A 14,860-nucleotide genomic window follows, 5' to 3' on the forward strand; every position below is an offset into this window, starting at 1 on the left:
AAAAACATTTATTATAATGTTTCATGCTACATAATTCAGACATGTCAGAGAAGCCTGTTTCCAGGGAACAACCATTATCTTTGTTATTTTGTTTCTAGTTTGAGAAAGGACTCTTTACCTTAACCTGTAAAAAGAAAAAAATCAAGATCAGCTAAGTCTCACTTTATTGGTAACTATACAAGTGCTAGAAACAATTAGTGTATCCAATGTTCCTAGAACTTCATCTTTATGAACAGGATGCCCTTCTCTATTTTACGCTCTTTTTGGTTTTTATTTTTATAAAAGTAAATGTAATATTTTGCTCTTTCTAGTTTTAATTTCATTTTAAAAGCAACACATAACAGCATTTTTCAGTGCACAAATATCTAAACATCCTTCTTTGTGCAAGTACATTTTTGTAAGAGGAAAAAAAAGAAGAAAAAAGAAAACAGTAAGAACCCCACCCTTGCAATTCTTCTGGTGGGTATAAGTTAAATTTACTTTAAAAGTTCATAAAGGGCTCTTCATGAATGCAAGTGTCTCCACAAAGCAGCATGCTGTTAAAGAGTGTGCAGCATGAAGGGCATGCCATCATGCTAACTAATGTGATTGGCAAAATATAGTTGTTTTGTTAGGTAAGGCAGAGATTTTAATCAAAGTCCAAATAAACCTTCTCCCAGCACAAACTGTTACAACTTTCTGCCAAGCAATACAAAATTCAGGTTCTTAATACGGTCCATGATCTTAAAATTATGCCATAGATGTGAAAGTGTAGATATCAGAGTCATCTCTTCTGATGTATTTGTGCTCTATTAGCCATTCTGTTTGCTCTTTTATCATTTTCTTTTGTGGCAAGAACATGCTTTTCAAATTTTCTACTAATTCAGTCTGCACTGAGCATTACTCATTTTCTTTTTTATCTTCATTATTTGTATGATAGCTTCCTGGGTTATTAGTATTGTAGTTGAACTATTTCTTTATTCTCTTTTCCCATTCTTTCTGTATTGAGCTGCCAGAGTACAATAAAATTTATTTTAGCACTCTTTTGAACTTTTTCATTTTTTATTAAACTGAATTCCTGGTTCACTCAGAAGAAAGTACCTTCTGTAAGGTCATTGGGTGAGTTGACTTGAGGTTCATACAATAAAACTTACCATTTGAGCTTTGGGAAAGCTACTAAAGACCATAAAGTCCTTCTAAGCTCAACATCAGGGAGTTCAGTTGCAAGTTTTAGATTTTCAAAGCTGATTTTCTCTCTGGGTCTTAGGTTCCATGCAAACAACACAGCCAGCTGAAAAGTTGTTACCGCCAAGTCATATTGCCCTACTTCATTCTTAAATGTTGTAATTCCATTTGGCATGAGATGATACTAATGTAATTTTCTACCACTCTGATTTGTAAAAATAGAATTACATTTCAGGTATCAAATCCTCTAGTTCAGTAGGAAGTGAGACAAAAACTTTCTCAGAGCTTCTTGACCAGGCACCAACATTCAACATTTTTATATTAACTTGAATCAGCTGGCAGAGCTAATTTATTATTTTTGTGCATTTCCTTAAAAGCTTGGTTCAAATCTTCAGATACTTTTATTATTCCTGAAATATTCTAGCAAGCTTGTTTACATAATCTACTGGCATACCAACTTCTCTTAGCCACTCTACCATATTTTCTTCAATTTCATTCTCAGCAGAGATATCCATTATAAGATGTCATGTCAATGAGTTTTGTGATAGCTCATAAAAATATCTTTGTTTTGTACATATTTGTACCAAGACCTGAATCTAGAAACTCAGGTCTTACTCTACTGAATTTGGGAACAAGAAGTGTTCAGGCAGATTTTTCTGTCAGACTCACAGGATTCTGGCCATTGATCTTTCTCCTTGTGGTTGTTTTTCTTGAGACTTTTTCTGTCTTCATGAAGAGAAGTCAAAGGGGGAAAAGATTATCACTAGTTGTCTGACACATTATTCTCAATGAACATTGGTTGAGGCAATTGCCTGATGCTAGAACATTTGTGACAGGGACCTTTGAGGATGTAGTTGTGGAATTCAACTAGAAGGAATGGACTTTACTAGTCTAAACTCAGAGAAATCTATGCAGAGATGTGGTGCTGGGGAACCACAAGAATCTGGTTGTAGTCGCTCTGCTTGTTCAGAACTCTACCAGCTCAGGAAGGAGACACCGAAGAGGAAGAATGGATTCAGGATTGCTGACAACTTGGTCACAAGACTTGGCTACCTTTGAGGAAGTGCTGGTGGACTTCTCCCAGGAGGAGTGGGCACTACTGAACTCTGCTCAGAAAATCCTGTACAAAGATGTGATGATGGAGAAATTTAGGAGCCTGGCATCCATGGGGTATCATCTCTGCAATCATGGTCTGATCACTGAGGTGGAACAGGAAGAACTGAGGCTAGGGGAGAGAAAAGATATCCAAGGGGCCTGTTCAGTTTCAGACTGGGCTACTCAACTTAAACCAAAACATGCAATTCCTATGCAGAGTGCTCCTGTGGGGAAAAACTTCTAAAAACAAAAATGGCACCAACTCACCCTGGTTAGAAACCTTTGTAATTTGATCACTATGGAAAATTCTTCAGAAAGAATTGTCACCTTATTAGTACAAGATATTTCAAAGGACAGAAATGCTACAAATATAAAGAATATAGTAAAGATTTGGCCATTTCTTAACTCTTAGGAGTCATATTACTTCTCCTTTTGAAGAGAACATTTCTCAATTTCTTGATTGTAGCAGATCTTTCAATCCCATAATAAACCTCACAGGAGATAAATCTTCTGAGTGTAATCAATGTCTTCTGTCCTTCAGATTACACTTTTCCTTTTCAGTACATGTGCAAAAACCCATTGGAGGGAAACTCTGCAAGTGCATTGACTATGGAAAAAGACCTCTTAGTGTGCACAAAAACTCATATACTGTGGAGGAAAGCTCAAAATGGGAGAAACATGGAAAATTTTTCACTGGCCCCTTGTCCCTTCAGAAATGTGTGATACCTCACACTGCAGAGAAACCTATAAATGTAGTGACTGTGGGAAAATATTAATTTTTCACTCTTCCATTAAGAACTATGTGAGATCACACACTGGAGAGAAACCTTATGAATGTAATCACTGTAGAAAATCCTCCAGACAGAGCTCTCATCTGAATGTGCACACACAAAAACTCACACTGCAGAGAAAACCTATGACTGTAAGGAATGTGGCAAAGCTTTCACTGTTCCTTCCTCCCTCCAAAAACATGAGAACCCACACTGGAAAGAAGCCCTATGAATGCAGTTACTGGGGAAAAACCTTTATTGATCAGTCATCCCTTAAGAAACATCTACACTCTCACACTAGAGAGAAACCTTATGAGTGTAATCAATGTGGAAAAATCCTTCAGCATGGGCTCTTATCTTACTATGCACAAGAGAACGCACATTGGAGAGAACACCTATGAATGTAAAGAATGTGGGAAGACCTTTAGGAATTCCTCTTGCCTGTGGGTATATGTGAGAACTCACACAGGAGTAAAGACCTATAAATGTATTCATTGTGGAAAAGCATTCAGCACCAGCACTAACCTTATAATGCACAAGTGAATACATACTGGGCAAAAGCTTTAAGAATTAAGTGACTAAAGGCTAGCCTTAAGTGAGCCTTCACACCTCATTTCTCACTCTAGAACTCACACTGAAGTTGAAAGCCTTTAGGCACAAGTCTTGACTTACCCTATACAGGGGGAGCAACCTTATAAGTGTTACAGTTCTGTGATTGTCTTTATCAGTGAGTGTTTATCCTTAAAGTTTGACAACTCATTAACTGATGAGTATTAAAGTAGCATTCTAAATTTCTCTTGATTTACATCACAAAAGTTTTGATAAGTAATGTTTTCATTGTAATTTAGTACTAAATATTATCCAATTCTCATCAAATGTCTTGGATCTATAGGTTATTTAGAAATGTGTGGGGGTTTTTTTTTAATTTTATTTTATTGTTTAAAGTATTACAAATAGTAGTACATATATCTCCTTTTTTCCCCCATTGACCTTCTTCCAGCCTCCCCTACTCCCTGTCACATACCCTCATCCCACCACCACCCCCAGTGTCTTGTGTCCATTGGTTGTGTTTATATGCATGCATACAAGTCCTTCAGTTGATCTCTTCCCCCCCTCCCCAACACTCCCCAACCTTCCTGCTGTAATTTGACAGTCTGTTCGATGCTTTACTGCCTCTGTATCTATCTTTTTGTTCATCAGGTTATAATGTTCTTTATTTTCCATAAATGAGTGAGATCATGTGGTATATTTCTTTCATTGCCTGGCTTATTTCACTTAGCATAATGCTCTCCAGTTCCATCCATGCTGCTGCAAAAGGTAAGAATTCCATTTTTTATAGCAGCGTAGTATTCCATTGTGTAGATGTACCATAGTTTTCTAATCCACTCATCTGCTGATGGGCATTTAGGCTGTTTCCAAATCTTAGCTATGATGAATTGTGCTGCTATGAACATAGGGGTGCATACATCCTATCTGATTGGTGTTTCTAGTTTCTTGGGATATGTTCCTAGAAGTGGGATTACTGGGTCAAATGGGAGTTCCATTTTTAGTTTTTTGAGGAAACTCCATACTGTTCTCCCCAGTGGCTGCACCAGACTGCATTCCCAGCAGCAGTGCACAAGGGTTCCTTTTTCTCTGCATCCTCGCCAGCACTTGTCCTTGTTGGTTTGTTGATGATAGTCATTCTGACAGGTGTGAGATGGTACCGCATTGTCATTTTGATTTGCATTTCTCAGATAATTAGTGACTTTGAGCATGTTTTCATATGTCTCTTGGCTTCCTTCTGTCTTCTTTCAAAAGGTATCCATTTAGGTCCATTGCCCACTTTTTTATTGGATCATTTATCTTCCCTTTATTAAGTTGTATGAATTCCCTGTAAATGTTGGAGATTAACCTTTATTGGTGATAACATTGGCAAATATGTTCTCCCATACAGTGGGCCTTCTTGTTGTTTTGTTGATGGTTTCTTTTGCTATAAAAAAGCTTTTTATTTTGATGTAGTCCCATTTGTTAATTTTCTCTTTATTTTCCATTGCCCTAGGAGTGGTATCAGTGAAGAAATTGCTTTGGCATATGTCTGAGATTTCGCTGCCTGTGGATTCCTCTAATATTTTTATGGTTTCCTGTCTTATGTTTAAGTCCTGTATCCATTTTGAGTTTATTTTTGTGTATGGTGTAAGTTGGTGGTCTAGTTTCATTTTTTTGCATGTATCTGTCCAATTTTCCCAACACCATTTATTGAAGAAACTGTCTTGACTCCATTGTATGCTCATGCCTCCTTTGTCAAATATTAATTGAGCATAGTGGTTTGGGTCGATTTCTGGGTTTTCTATTCTAATCCATTGATCTATATGTCTGTTCTTGTGCCAGTACCAGGCTGTTCTGAGAACAGTGGCTTTGTAATACAGCTTGAAATTTGGTATTGAGATCCCATCTACTTTGTTCTTCTTTCTCAGGATTGCTGTAGCTATTCGGGGTCTTTTTTTATTCCAGATGAAATTTTGGAGAGTTCTTTCTAGGACTGTGAAATATGCCATTGGCATTTTAATGGGGAGTGCATTGAATCTATAGATTGCTTTGGGTAGTATGGACATTTTAATGATGTTGAGTCTACCAATCCATGAACATGGTATGTTCTTCCATCTCTTTACATCTTCCTCTATCTCTTTTTCCAGTGTCCTGTAGTTTTCTGCATATAGGTCTTTTACCTCCTTAGTTAAGTTTATTCTTAGGTATCTTAATTTTTTTAGTGTGATGGTAAAAGGGATTGCTTTTTAGTCTCTCTTTCTGTAAGTCCACTATTAGTGTATAGAAATGCAAAGGATTTCTTGGCATTAATTTTGTATCCTGCTACATTTCCAAATGCACTTATTAAGTCTAATAATTTTTGATGGAATCTTTAGGGGTTTTTATGTACAATATCATGTCATCTGCAAATAAGGATAGCTTTACTTCTTCTTTTCCAATTTGGATGCCTTTTATTTCTTCTTCTTGTCTGATAGCAATGGCTAGTACTTCCAATCCTATGTCTAACAGGAGTGGTGAGAGTGGGCATCCCTATCTTGTTCCTGTTCTTAGGGGAAATGGTTTTAGTTTTTGCCCATTGAGTATGATGTTGGCTGTGGGTTTGTCATATATGGCTTTTATTATGTTGAGGTATGACCCTTCTATTCCCACCTTGCTGACAGTTTTTATCAAGAAAGGGTGTTGGATTTTGTCAAATGCTTTTTCTGCATCAACTGATATGAATATGTAATTTTTATCTCTCAATTTGCTTATGTGATGTATCACATTTATTGATTTGTGGATATTGTACCATCCTTGCATCCCGAGATAAATCCTACTTGGTTATGGTGTATGATCTTTCTGATGTACTGCTGGGTCTGATTTGCTAGAATTTTGGCATCTATGTTCATGAGGGATATTGGCCTGTAATTCTCTTTCTTTGTCATGTCTTTATCTGGTTTTGGGATTAGGGTAATGCTGGCTTCATAGAAACAGCTTGGAAGTGTGCCTTCCTCTTGAATTTTTTGGAATAGTCTGAGAAGGATTGGTTTTAGTTCTTCTTTGAATGTTCAGTAAAACTCTCCTGTGAAGCAATCTGGTCCAGGGCTTTGATTGCTGGAAGCTTTTTGATTACTGTTTCAATTTCATCAGTAGTTATCAGCCTATTCAGGTTTTTTTATTCTTCCTGATTGAGTTTTGGAAGCTTGTATTTTTCTAGGAATATGCCCATTTCGTTGAGGTTGTCCAGTTTGTTGGAATAGAGTTGTTTGTTGTATTTTTTTACAATCCTTTGTATGTCAGTGGGGTCAGTTGTTACTTCACCTCTTTCATTTCTGATTTTGTTTATTTGGGTCCTCCCTCTTTGTTTCTTGTTGAGCCTGGCTAGAGGTTCATCAATCTTGTTTATCCTTTCAAAGAACCAGCTCTTGGTTTTGTTGATATTTTGTATTGTTGTTTTTTGTTTGTTTGTTTGTTTTTGTCTCTATGTTATTTATTTATGCTCTAATCTTTATTATTTTCTTCCTTCTGGATTCTGTGGGCTTTTCTTGTTACTCTCTTTATAATTCTTTAAGTTGCAAGGTTAGATAATTTATTACCAGTTTTTCTTGTTTTTTGAAGTAGGCCTGTAGAGCTATGAACTTCCCTCTCAGGACTGCTTTCATTGTGTCCCATAGATTTTGGATTATTGTGTTTTCATTGTCATTTGTTTTCAGGATGCTTTTTATTTCTTCCTTGATCTCTTTGGTAATCCAATCATTGTTTAATAGCATGCTATTTAGCCTCCAAGTGTTTGTTTTTTTCCATTGTTTTTATTGTTGTTGATTTTTAGTTTTATGCCATTGTGATCTGAGAAGATGCTTTTTATGATTTCTATCCTCTTGAATTTGAAGAGATTTTGCCTGTGTCCTAATATGTGGTCTATCTTTGAAAATGTCCCATGTGCACTGGAAAAGAATGTATATTCTGTAGCTTTGGGGTGAAATACTCTGAAGATGTCAATTAAATCCATATGACCTAGTGAGTCATTTAGGATTGCTGTTTCTTTGCTGATTTTTTGTTTATAGGATTTATCCAGTGTTGTCAACGGGGTATGAAAGTCCCCTACTATGACTGTATTGCTATCATCTCTTCCTTGATATCTTCCAGAAGTTGTTTTATGTATTTGGGTGCTCCTGCATTGGGTGCATATATGTTTACCAGAGTTATATCTTCTTGTTGAATTGCTCCCTTTAGCATTATGTAGTGTCCTTCCTTATCTCTTGTTATGGCCTTTATTTTGAGGTCTATTTTGTCAGATATAAGTATTGCAACCACAGCTTTTTTCTCATTTCCATTTGCCTGAAAAATGTTTTTCCATCCCTTCACTCTCAGTCTGTGTGAATCCTTTGTTATGAGGTGGGTCTCTTGCAGACAGCAAATATATGGGTCATGTTTTCTTATTCATTCAGCTAACCTATGTATTTTTGAAGCATTTACTCCATTTACATTTAATGTTATTATTGATAAGTACTTGTTTGTTGTCATTTTTTTTCTTAATGTTTGTGTTTCTTCTTGCCTTTCTCTTTCTTCTTTTTATAGCAGTCCCTTCAGCATTTCTTGCATTGCTGGCTTGGTGGTAATAAACTCTCTTAGCCCTTTTTTGTCTGTGAAGCTCCTGATTCCACCTTCAATTTTGAATGATAGCCTTGCTGGGTGTAGTATTCTTGGATTCCAGTCCCTTGCTTTGCATCACTTTGTATATTTCATTCCATTCCCTTCTGCCCTGGTGTGGTTCTGTTGAGAAATCAGTTGATATTCTAATAGGAGATCCCTTGTAGGTAACTTTCTGTCTCTCTCTGGCAGCCTTTAAGATTCTTACTTTGTTGTTGGTGTTTGCCAATTTAATTATGATTTGTCTTGGTCTTGGTCTTTTGGGGTTCATCTTGTTTGGGACTCTATGTGCTTCTTGGACTTGCGTAGTTTTTTTCTTGCCAATATCAGGGAAGTTTTCTGTCATTATTTCTTCAAACAGGTTTTCTATTCCTTGCTTCTCTTCCTCTCCTTCTGGTACCCCAATTATGTGAATGCTGTTTCATTTTGTGTTGTCCCAAAGCTCCCTTAGGCTATCCTCTTGCTTTTTAAATTTTCTTTCCAGTTGCTGCTGTGTTTGTGTGTTTTATTTCTACCTTGTCTTCTAATTCGCTGATGCGGTCCTCAGCCTCTTCTAGTCTATTGTTTAAGTCTTCCATTGTATTCTTTATTGCAGCTATGTTGTTCTTCATTTCCTCTTGGTTCCTTTTCATGTTGGTGACATTCTTATTCAACTCCTTATAATTCTCATTGAGTTGTGTGTATTTGTCATCCAGCCATTTGAGCATCCTTATAACCATTACTCTGAATTCTTTCTCTGACAAGTTACTTGCCTCAATTTCATTTAACTCCCTTTCTGGTGATTCCTCTTTTTCTTTCCTTTGGGGATTGCTTTTTTATCTTCCCATGTTTTGCTGTAACATTTTAATTGTAGATCCGATTGCTTTGCTACCCAGGTTCTTTTGGGGATGGTGCTACTGGTGTGATCTCTCAGGTCTCCTGGGCTTGGTAATCTAGCATAACTCCATACTTGAGCAATTTGGGTTCTCTTGATGTAGGCCTGCAAGCTGGAAAGGCGCAATTGCGGTGTCTAGAATTCAGCAGCCATGGAGGAAGGTGTCCCAATTTTTGCTGTCTTGTGCCCTTGGTTGAAATTTCACGTGCCCATTGGGAACTCACAGTGGCACCCAGGAGCTGTCTGTTGGGGTGATGGGGCTCAGGAGGTCTGTGCTTTGGAAAGGCGAGGCTGTGGTGTCAAGAGTTCTATAGTTGTGGGGTGGGCAGACTCAGCTTTTGCTGCTGCTCCTGTGGTTGGATACACACACCCTCAGTGGCGGCTCACAGTGGTACCCGCAGTGCATTTCGTTTGCCAGCAGGGTGTACTGACATACTCTGAAGGGTCCTGGCACTGAAGCCACGTGATCGCAGTGTCTGTGAGCAGGTATCCCAGAAGAGGGAATTCAGAGTTTCTACAGCCCAGCAGTGCACCCCTGTTTGTATAAGTGTGCACCCAATGGGGGCTCACAGTGGTGCCCAAGGGCTGCCTGTGGAGCAGTGGGCTTGGGAGGCCTGTATACTGAAAAAGCGTGTGACTATAGTGTCCACAATTCTGCAGCTTGTGGGGTGGGAAGACTCAGTTTTTGCTGCTGCATCTGTGGTTGGATATACACGCTCCCAGTGGTGACTCACAGGGGCACCCACGGTGCATTTGCCAGTGTGACACACTGAAGCATTTTGAAGGGCCCTGGCATTGAAGCCACATAATCAAGGTGTCTATGGGCAGGTATCCAGGATGAGTGAATTCAGAATTTCTACTGCCGGGGGAGTGTGTCCCTGTTTGTCCAAGATTGCACTCAGTGGGGGCTCACAGTGACTCCCAAGAGCGCCCTGTGGATTGATGGGCTCAGGGGGCCTGCTTGCTGGAAATGCGTGACTGTAGCAGTGTGTTTGCTAGCATAGAGCTCTGACGCACTCTGAGGGGCCCTGGTGCTGAAGTTGTGCAGCTGGGGTGTCTGCGGGCAGTTATTCAGGAACAGGGAATTCAAAATATTTACTGTGGGGCAGTGTGCCCTTGTCTGTACAAAATCACACCCAGCGGGGGCTCCCAGTGGCTCCCAGGTGCTGCCTACGGAGTGGTGTGCCCTGGATGCCTGCTCGCTGGAGACATGTGAATGTGGTGTCCTGAGTTCTGCCGCTGGGGATGGGGGGAGTTGCACTTACTGCTGTGGGAACATGCACCTTTGGAGGTGGAGGTCCCAGGGTCCGCGGGTCTGTGGGTGGGGCAGCAGGATTTTGGCTGGAGTCACTGGGTCTGTGGGTGGGGCAGCAGGATTTTGGCTGGAGTCACTGCCGGGTCGCAGGCAGTGTCCAAGGCCTGTCTGGGTGGTGGTGCTGAAGAGTTCCTAGAAGAGGCCGCTCTCCCCTTCAAGATAGTGTGGGCTCTGTGCCCGAGTCCCACAGTCCGTAGTCCGGGGAGTGCCCTCAGCGGTGATAGTCTCTCCTTTTCCAAGAGAACCTGGTCTGCCAGTCCCTGCTCTTCCTACAGATTTAACTGTCCCTCATTCACACACACACACTACATACATCCACACACTCTCCTTTCATCCCCTCACTCACTCACACCCTCTCCCTCACCTCCGTCCTGACAGCCACCATCTTTTTTTCCTTCCAAGAGGGAAATTAAAAAAAAAAAAGAAATCTAAGATTGCACATTGGAGGCAAGGAGTATTGTAAATACATGGGCTCATTCATTCATTCCACTATTCATTTGTTTATTCATTAATCCATTAAAGGCTATTGAACACCATGTATGCTACAGGCATGAGACTAGAGGTGAACAAGGTCAAATGTCTGGAAGAACTGGCAAGCAGCAGGGTAAATAAATATGTACACATATTTATAGTATAATGGATACATAGAGGTACTATGTATGGATGGATAGAATGTAAGCTCCATGAGGACAGAATTTCCATGTCTGTCTTGTTCCCTAAAGCCTAGCACATACTGATGCTAGGTGAATTTTGCCAAAGGATTCTTCTATTGCTAAGATAATAATCTGTTTGATTTTAAGCTGTTATTATTTTGTAACAATTTAAACATATATTGATGCAATGACTCAGATGAAATAACTCTGGGCTTTTCAGGTTTGAGGGAGTAGGTGTTGGGGAATAGCAGTAAGAGAAAGAGTATTGCTGTAACAGTGCTAAAGATTTCAGAACGAGAGGAGACTTTTTACTACTTTCACATGGACATAAAAGCAAGGGTTATGTTAAAGAATACTCAGTAGCAATTGAGCTAATCAAGAAAGTACCAGACTCTATCTATGCATATGTATTCTTTTCAAATGACTCCATAGTGTGACTATACTTATATAACATAATTAAGTAATGTCTAACTACTTCGGTATTTTTTGTTTGTTTGTTTGTTTTAAAGAAATGCTCTTTACTATGTTAGCAAAGGCATAATTGTGCTAAACTAGAATTATCATAATAATACCTATGGCCTTTGAGTACTTACTGGGCACCAAACACCACTCTAACACATTTATTTTATTTTTCAATAACTCTATGAGTTGCTATTATTATCCCCACTTTACAGTTGTGGAAACTGACCTCAGAAGCCAAATGACTTTCTCCAAGTCACACAGCTAAAAAATTGGTGATCCAAGTATTTACACTAAGTTCAATGCCTGAACCATACCCATCACTAATGCTCTTTCTCCTATAGAAGACATTTGGAATGTTTATCCTGTGGAAGAAATACCTTGCATGGGTTAGGGTAGTGTCTTCAAATATTTGAAGGGTTGTTTTAGAAGACATCACTCTCTGACCACCTTACCTTTTGATTAGAGGTTTTTGCTTTTTGAGACCTACTTTTTTCTCACGTGTGCACTCCTGATGAGACTGTTAATCAGGGTGCCCTCCCCTAGCCAAAGGGTGACATTTGAGTTGAGCTGGCTTTTGAGGCCCTCTCTGTGAAGTCCAATGGTGAGCAGAATGAATAACAGGAAGATGGAACACGGTGGTACCTGACACACAGTGCCTAAGGGGCTCTCCAGTGGTTATGAATATTGAGATCCTCTGGGCACCAGCCTTCCCATGGGTCAGCCTTCAGTCACTCTACTCTGTGACCTAACATAGCTTGCTTTACAGAATTGGTTACAGATGCTAGAATCAAAAAATGGCAACTTATTCCTCCTTAGGCAGAAGAGGGATCAAACTTTTCCATGTGGTTTCAGCAAGACCAACTAGGACCAATAAACTGTGCATTGCTAGGAGGCTGACTTTGATTCAGAATTGGGGGCAGGGCTAAAAATAAATATAGTATCCTTGAGAAGAAAATTCCTGACTCTGGAGATGTTCCAGCAAAAATTGGTGTAGCAGAAGGAATGTCCCCATTGTGTGGGAGCTTGGGTTAAATGTCCTCAGCACCCATTTCCAGAAATGAAAGTCTATTGTTCAACATGGCTTTTCTTAACCCTTGCTACAACTGAGAATGACTGATATGAAAGATGATCCTTAACTTCCCCTGTGTTAACAGAAGCACTTCCATCTCTCAACATTATATAATAATATGTGACCTTTATTAGGCACTATTTTAAGTGCTTTATACCATTAAATAATTTAACTCTCATAACTACCTGTGAAATTTGTATTATTATTATTCTAAAGCTAAGTCACAGAGAAGTTAAGTAAATTCCTGAGTTACAGAACTATTAAGTATTAAAGCAAGGATTAAAACCAAGGCAGTGTCATGCCCTTAACCTCTATAATTTGTGGAGCAGATGTGGTAATGGTTAGTCTGTGTTTATTTCCAGGCATCACTTAACAAAGATAATATCCAAGCCCATTTTGTCTGCCAGAGCATCAGAATCCTTACTTCTTTGGGATGGGTGTCACAAATGATAAGCTCTGGATGGAAAATTCCATCGCTACAAATTCAGAGTCCTTGAGTGGAGATTGGGAGGAGAGGGTGAGGTCAGTGCAGGGGTGGATGGAGCTGACTGTGTACATCTCTTCCCGATTCTGTGTCCAGTGACCTCAGGTTTGTATATTGAAATAGGCCAGAGAAAGAATATTTACACCAAGAAAATTGGCAAATGCTGTAATTAGTCATGCAATTGAAAAAGAGATTTTTTTTTCTCAACATGTGATAAATTTGTCTATAATATACACACAATATCTGTGTCAAGTCTTGATTGCAAGTTGGGACATTTGAGGTAAAATGCTATCACCTGCAAGTTCTTCTTCAACTCCCCTGAGAGCCCTTCCTGTTGTCAGGTGTCTGGTGGCCCACTGCCCAGTTGAGGTGCACACACAGTGCCCAACACCCAGCTTGTCTCAGCAAATCTTGGAGGAGGCTCTTTCCATAGATGGATCTTTTTATAGCCACAAAAAGCCTCATGATGCAATGGGGCTTGTCACTGGGCCATGACTCAGGAGCTTTGGTTCAGTTCTGCAACTCCTGCTGATATGTTGGGTGACCTCAGGCAAGCCAACTACTTTCAGCAGAGCAGAAACATCAACGTTCACCAAAATATACTAGAGGACTTACAGAATAAAATGTGCTCCATAATGCAGTCTGTTTGTGTAAAAGTCAACTGTTGGAGTCCAACTGGGATCGGCCACCAGATGGGGTCTAGAGGTTGCTTACTAGTGTATGTCCTAAAAGGGGAGAAGAAATGGATGGGACTTGCAGGAAGAGATAGGGACAAGGAGGGTCCTATAAGGAAGAGGGTGCTTTAAGAGACTGCTGACACAGATGCCTAGAATGTGGGCTGATGGAGTTGACTGCCTCCTCAATCCTATTATGATTAATTGGTTTCCCAGGATTCCCTGACCACAGAAAGTGAACTGCTTGATCCAGGTAACAAACACACAGATGCACCCAATAATTACACTGAGACTTGATGGGCCTGCTTGTGTTCACATCCATCCCCACCTTTTCCTTGTCTGCTGTGTGCAGAGAGAACTGCATTTCCCAGGATCTGGGTAGGTGCAGCCAATGAGAACAAGAAAGAGATTGGGGGGTGGAGGAATAGGAGAGCAGGTGCAGTTACGGTGTCAGTAGCTGATTCCTTATAAGGCTCAAGGCCCCACCCAACTTCCAGACCCTGAGACCTCTACCTCCTTTCACCTCATCCAGCTCTAAGGTCGGTAGGAGATTCCTCTGTGGCTATTTGCTTCCCAGCTCTTCCACCCCTGTGTAACCAGTTTCCTACATTAAATCCCTTCTATTGAAAGGTCTAGAGCAGTTCCTATTTCCTGGCAGACGTTGGTGAAAAAGGAACGTGTTTACAGGTTTGTGTAAAATCATTGCTACCGTAGGAAATAACTCCTCTCAGCTCTCACGCAGTGCTCTGCACATGGTAGCAACACAGCAATTGCTTAATCAGATGACCTGGATCTAATGGCCTGTGTTAAAGTTACTAAGTTCTCCACAGGAGACTCTCATCTCCACTTATTCTTTTCTGCACATGATGGAATAAAGAAAAAATCAGGAGACTCAAGTCTTCGGGTGAGATGTCCTCTTACTTTTCATTTTCAACTCATGTTAGATTTGTCTTCTTATTTTAATAAACCTTGGGGCATTTAGGCAGCACACAGGCATGAGGGATGCAGCCAGGAAAAGGTTTAGAGTGGCAAGCAGTGGGGTCATCAGAGCCTGAAGAGCCTGGAGGGAAGGCCAAACCACTTCCCCAGGGGCACCTTTGTGAAGCTCCTCTCCTCTTCCAATGTTGTCCCTCCCTGGAAGAC

General features: G+C 40.0%; 1 pseudogene; it reads right to left on the reverse strand.

Annotated features, from left to right (window-relative positions):
* Positions 1-729: 729 nt before the first annotated feature.
* The window catches only part of LOC129150328 (cullin-5-like), a 36,852-nt pseudogene continuing 22,721 nt past the window's right edge, over positions 730-14,860 (reverse strand).

Source organism: Eptesicus fuscus, chromosome 9, assembly GCF_027574615.1.
Source record: "Eptesicus fuscus isolate TK198812 chromosome 9, DD_ASM_mEF_20220401, whole genome shotgun sequence".
NCBI lineage: Eukaryota > Metazoa > Chordata > Mammalia > Chiroptera > Vespertilionidae > Eptesicus > Eptesicus fuscus.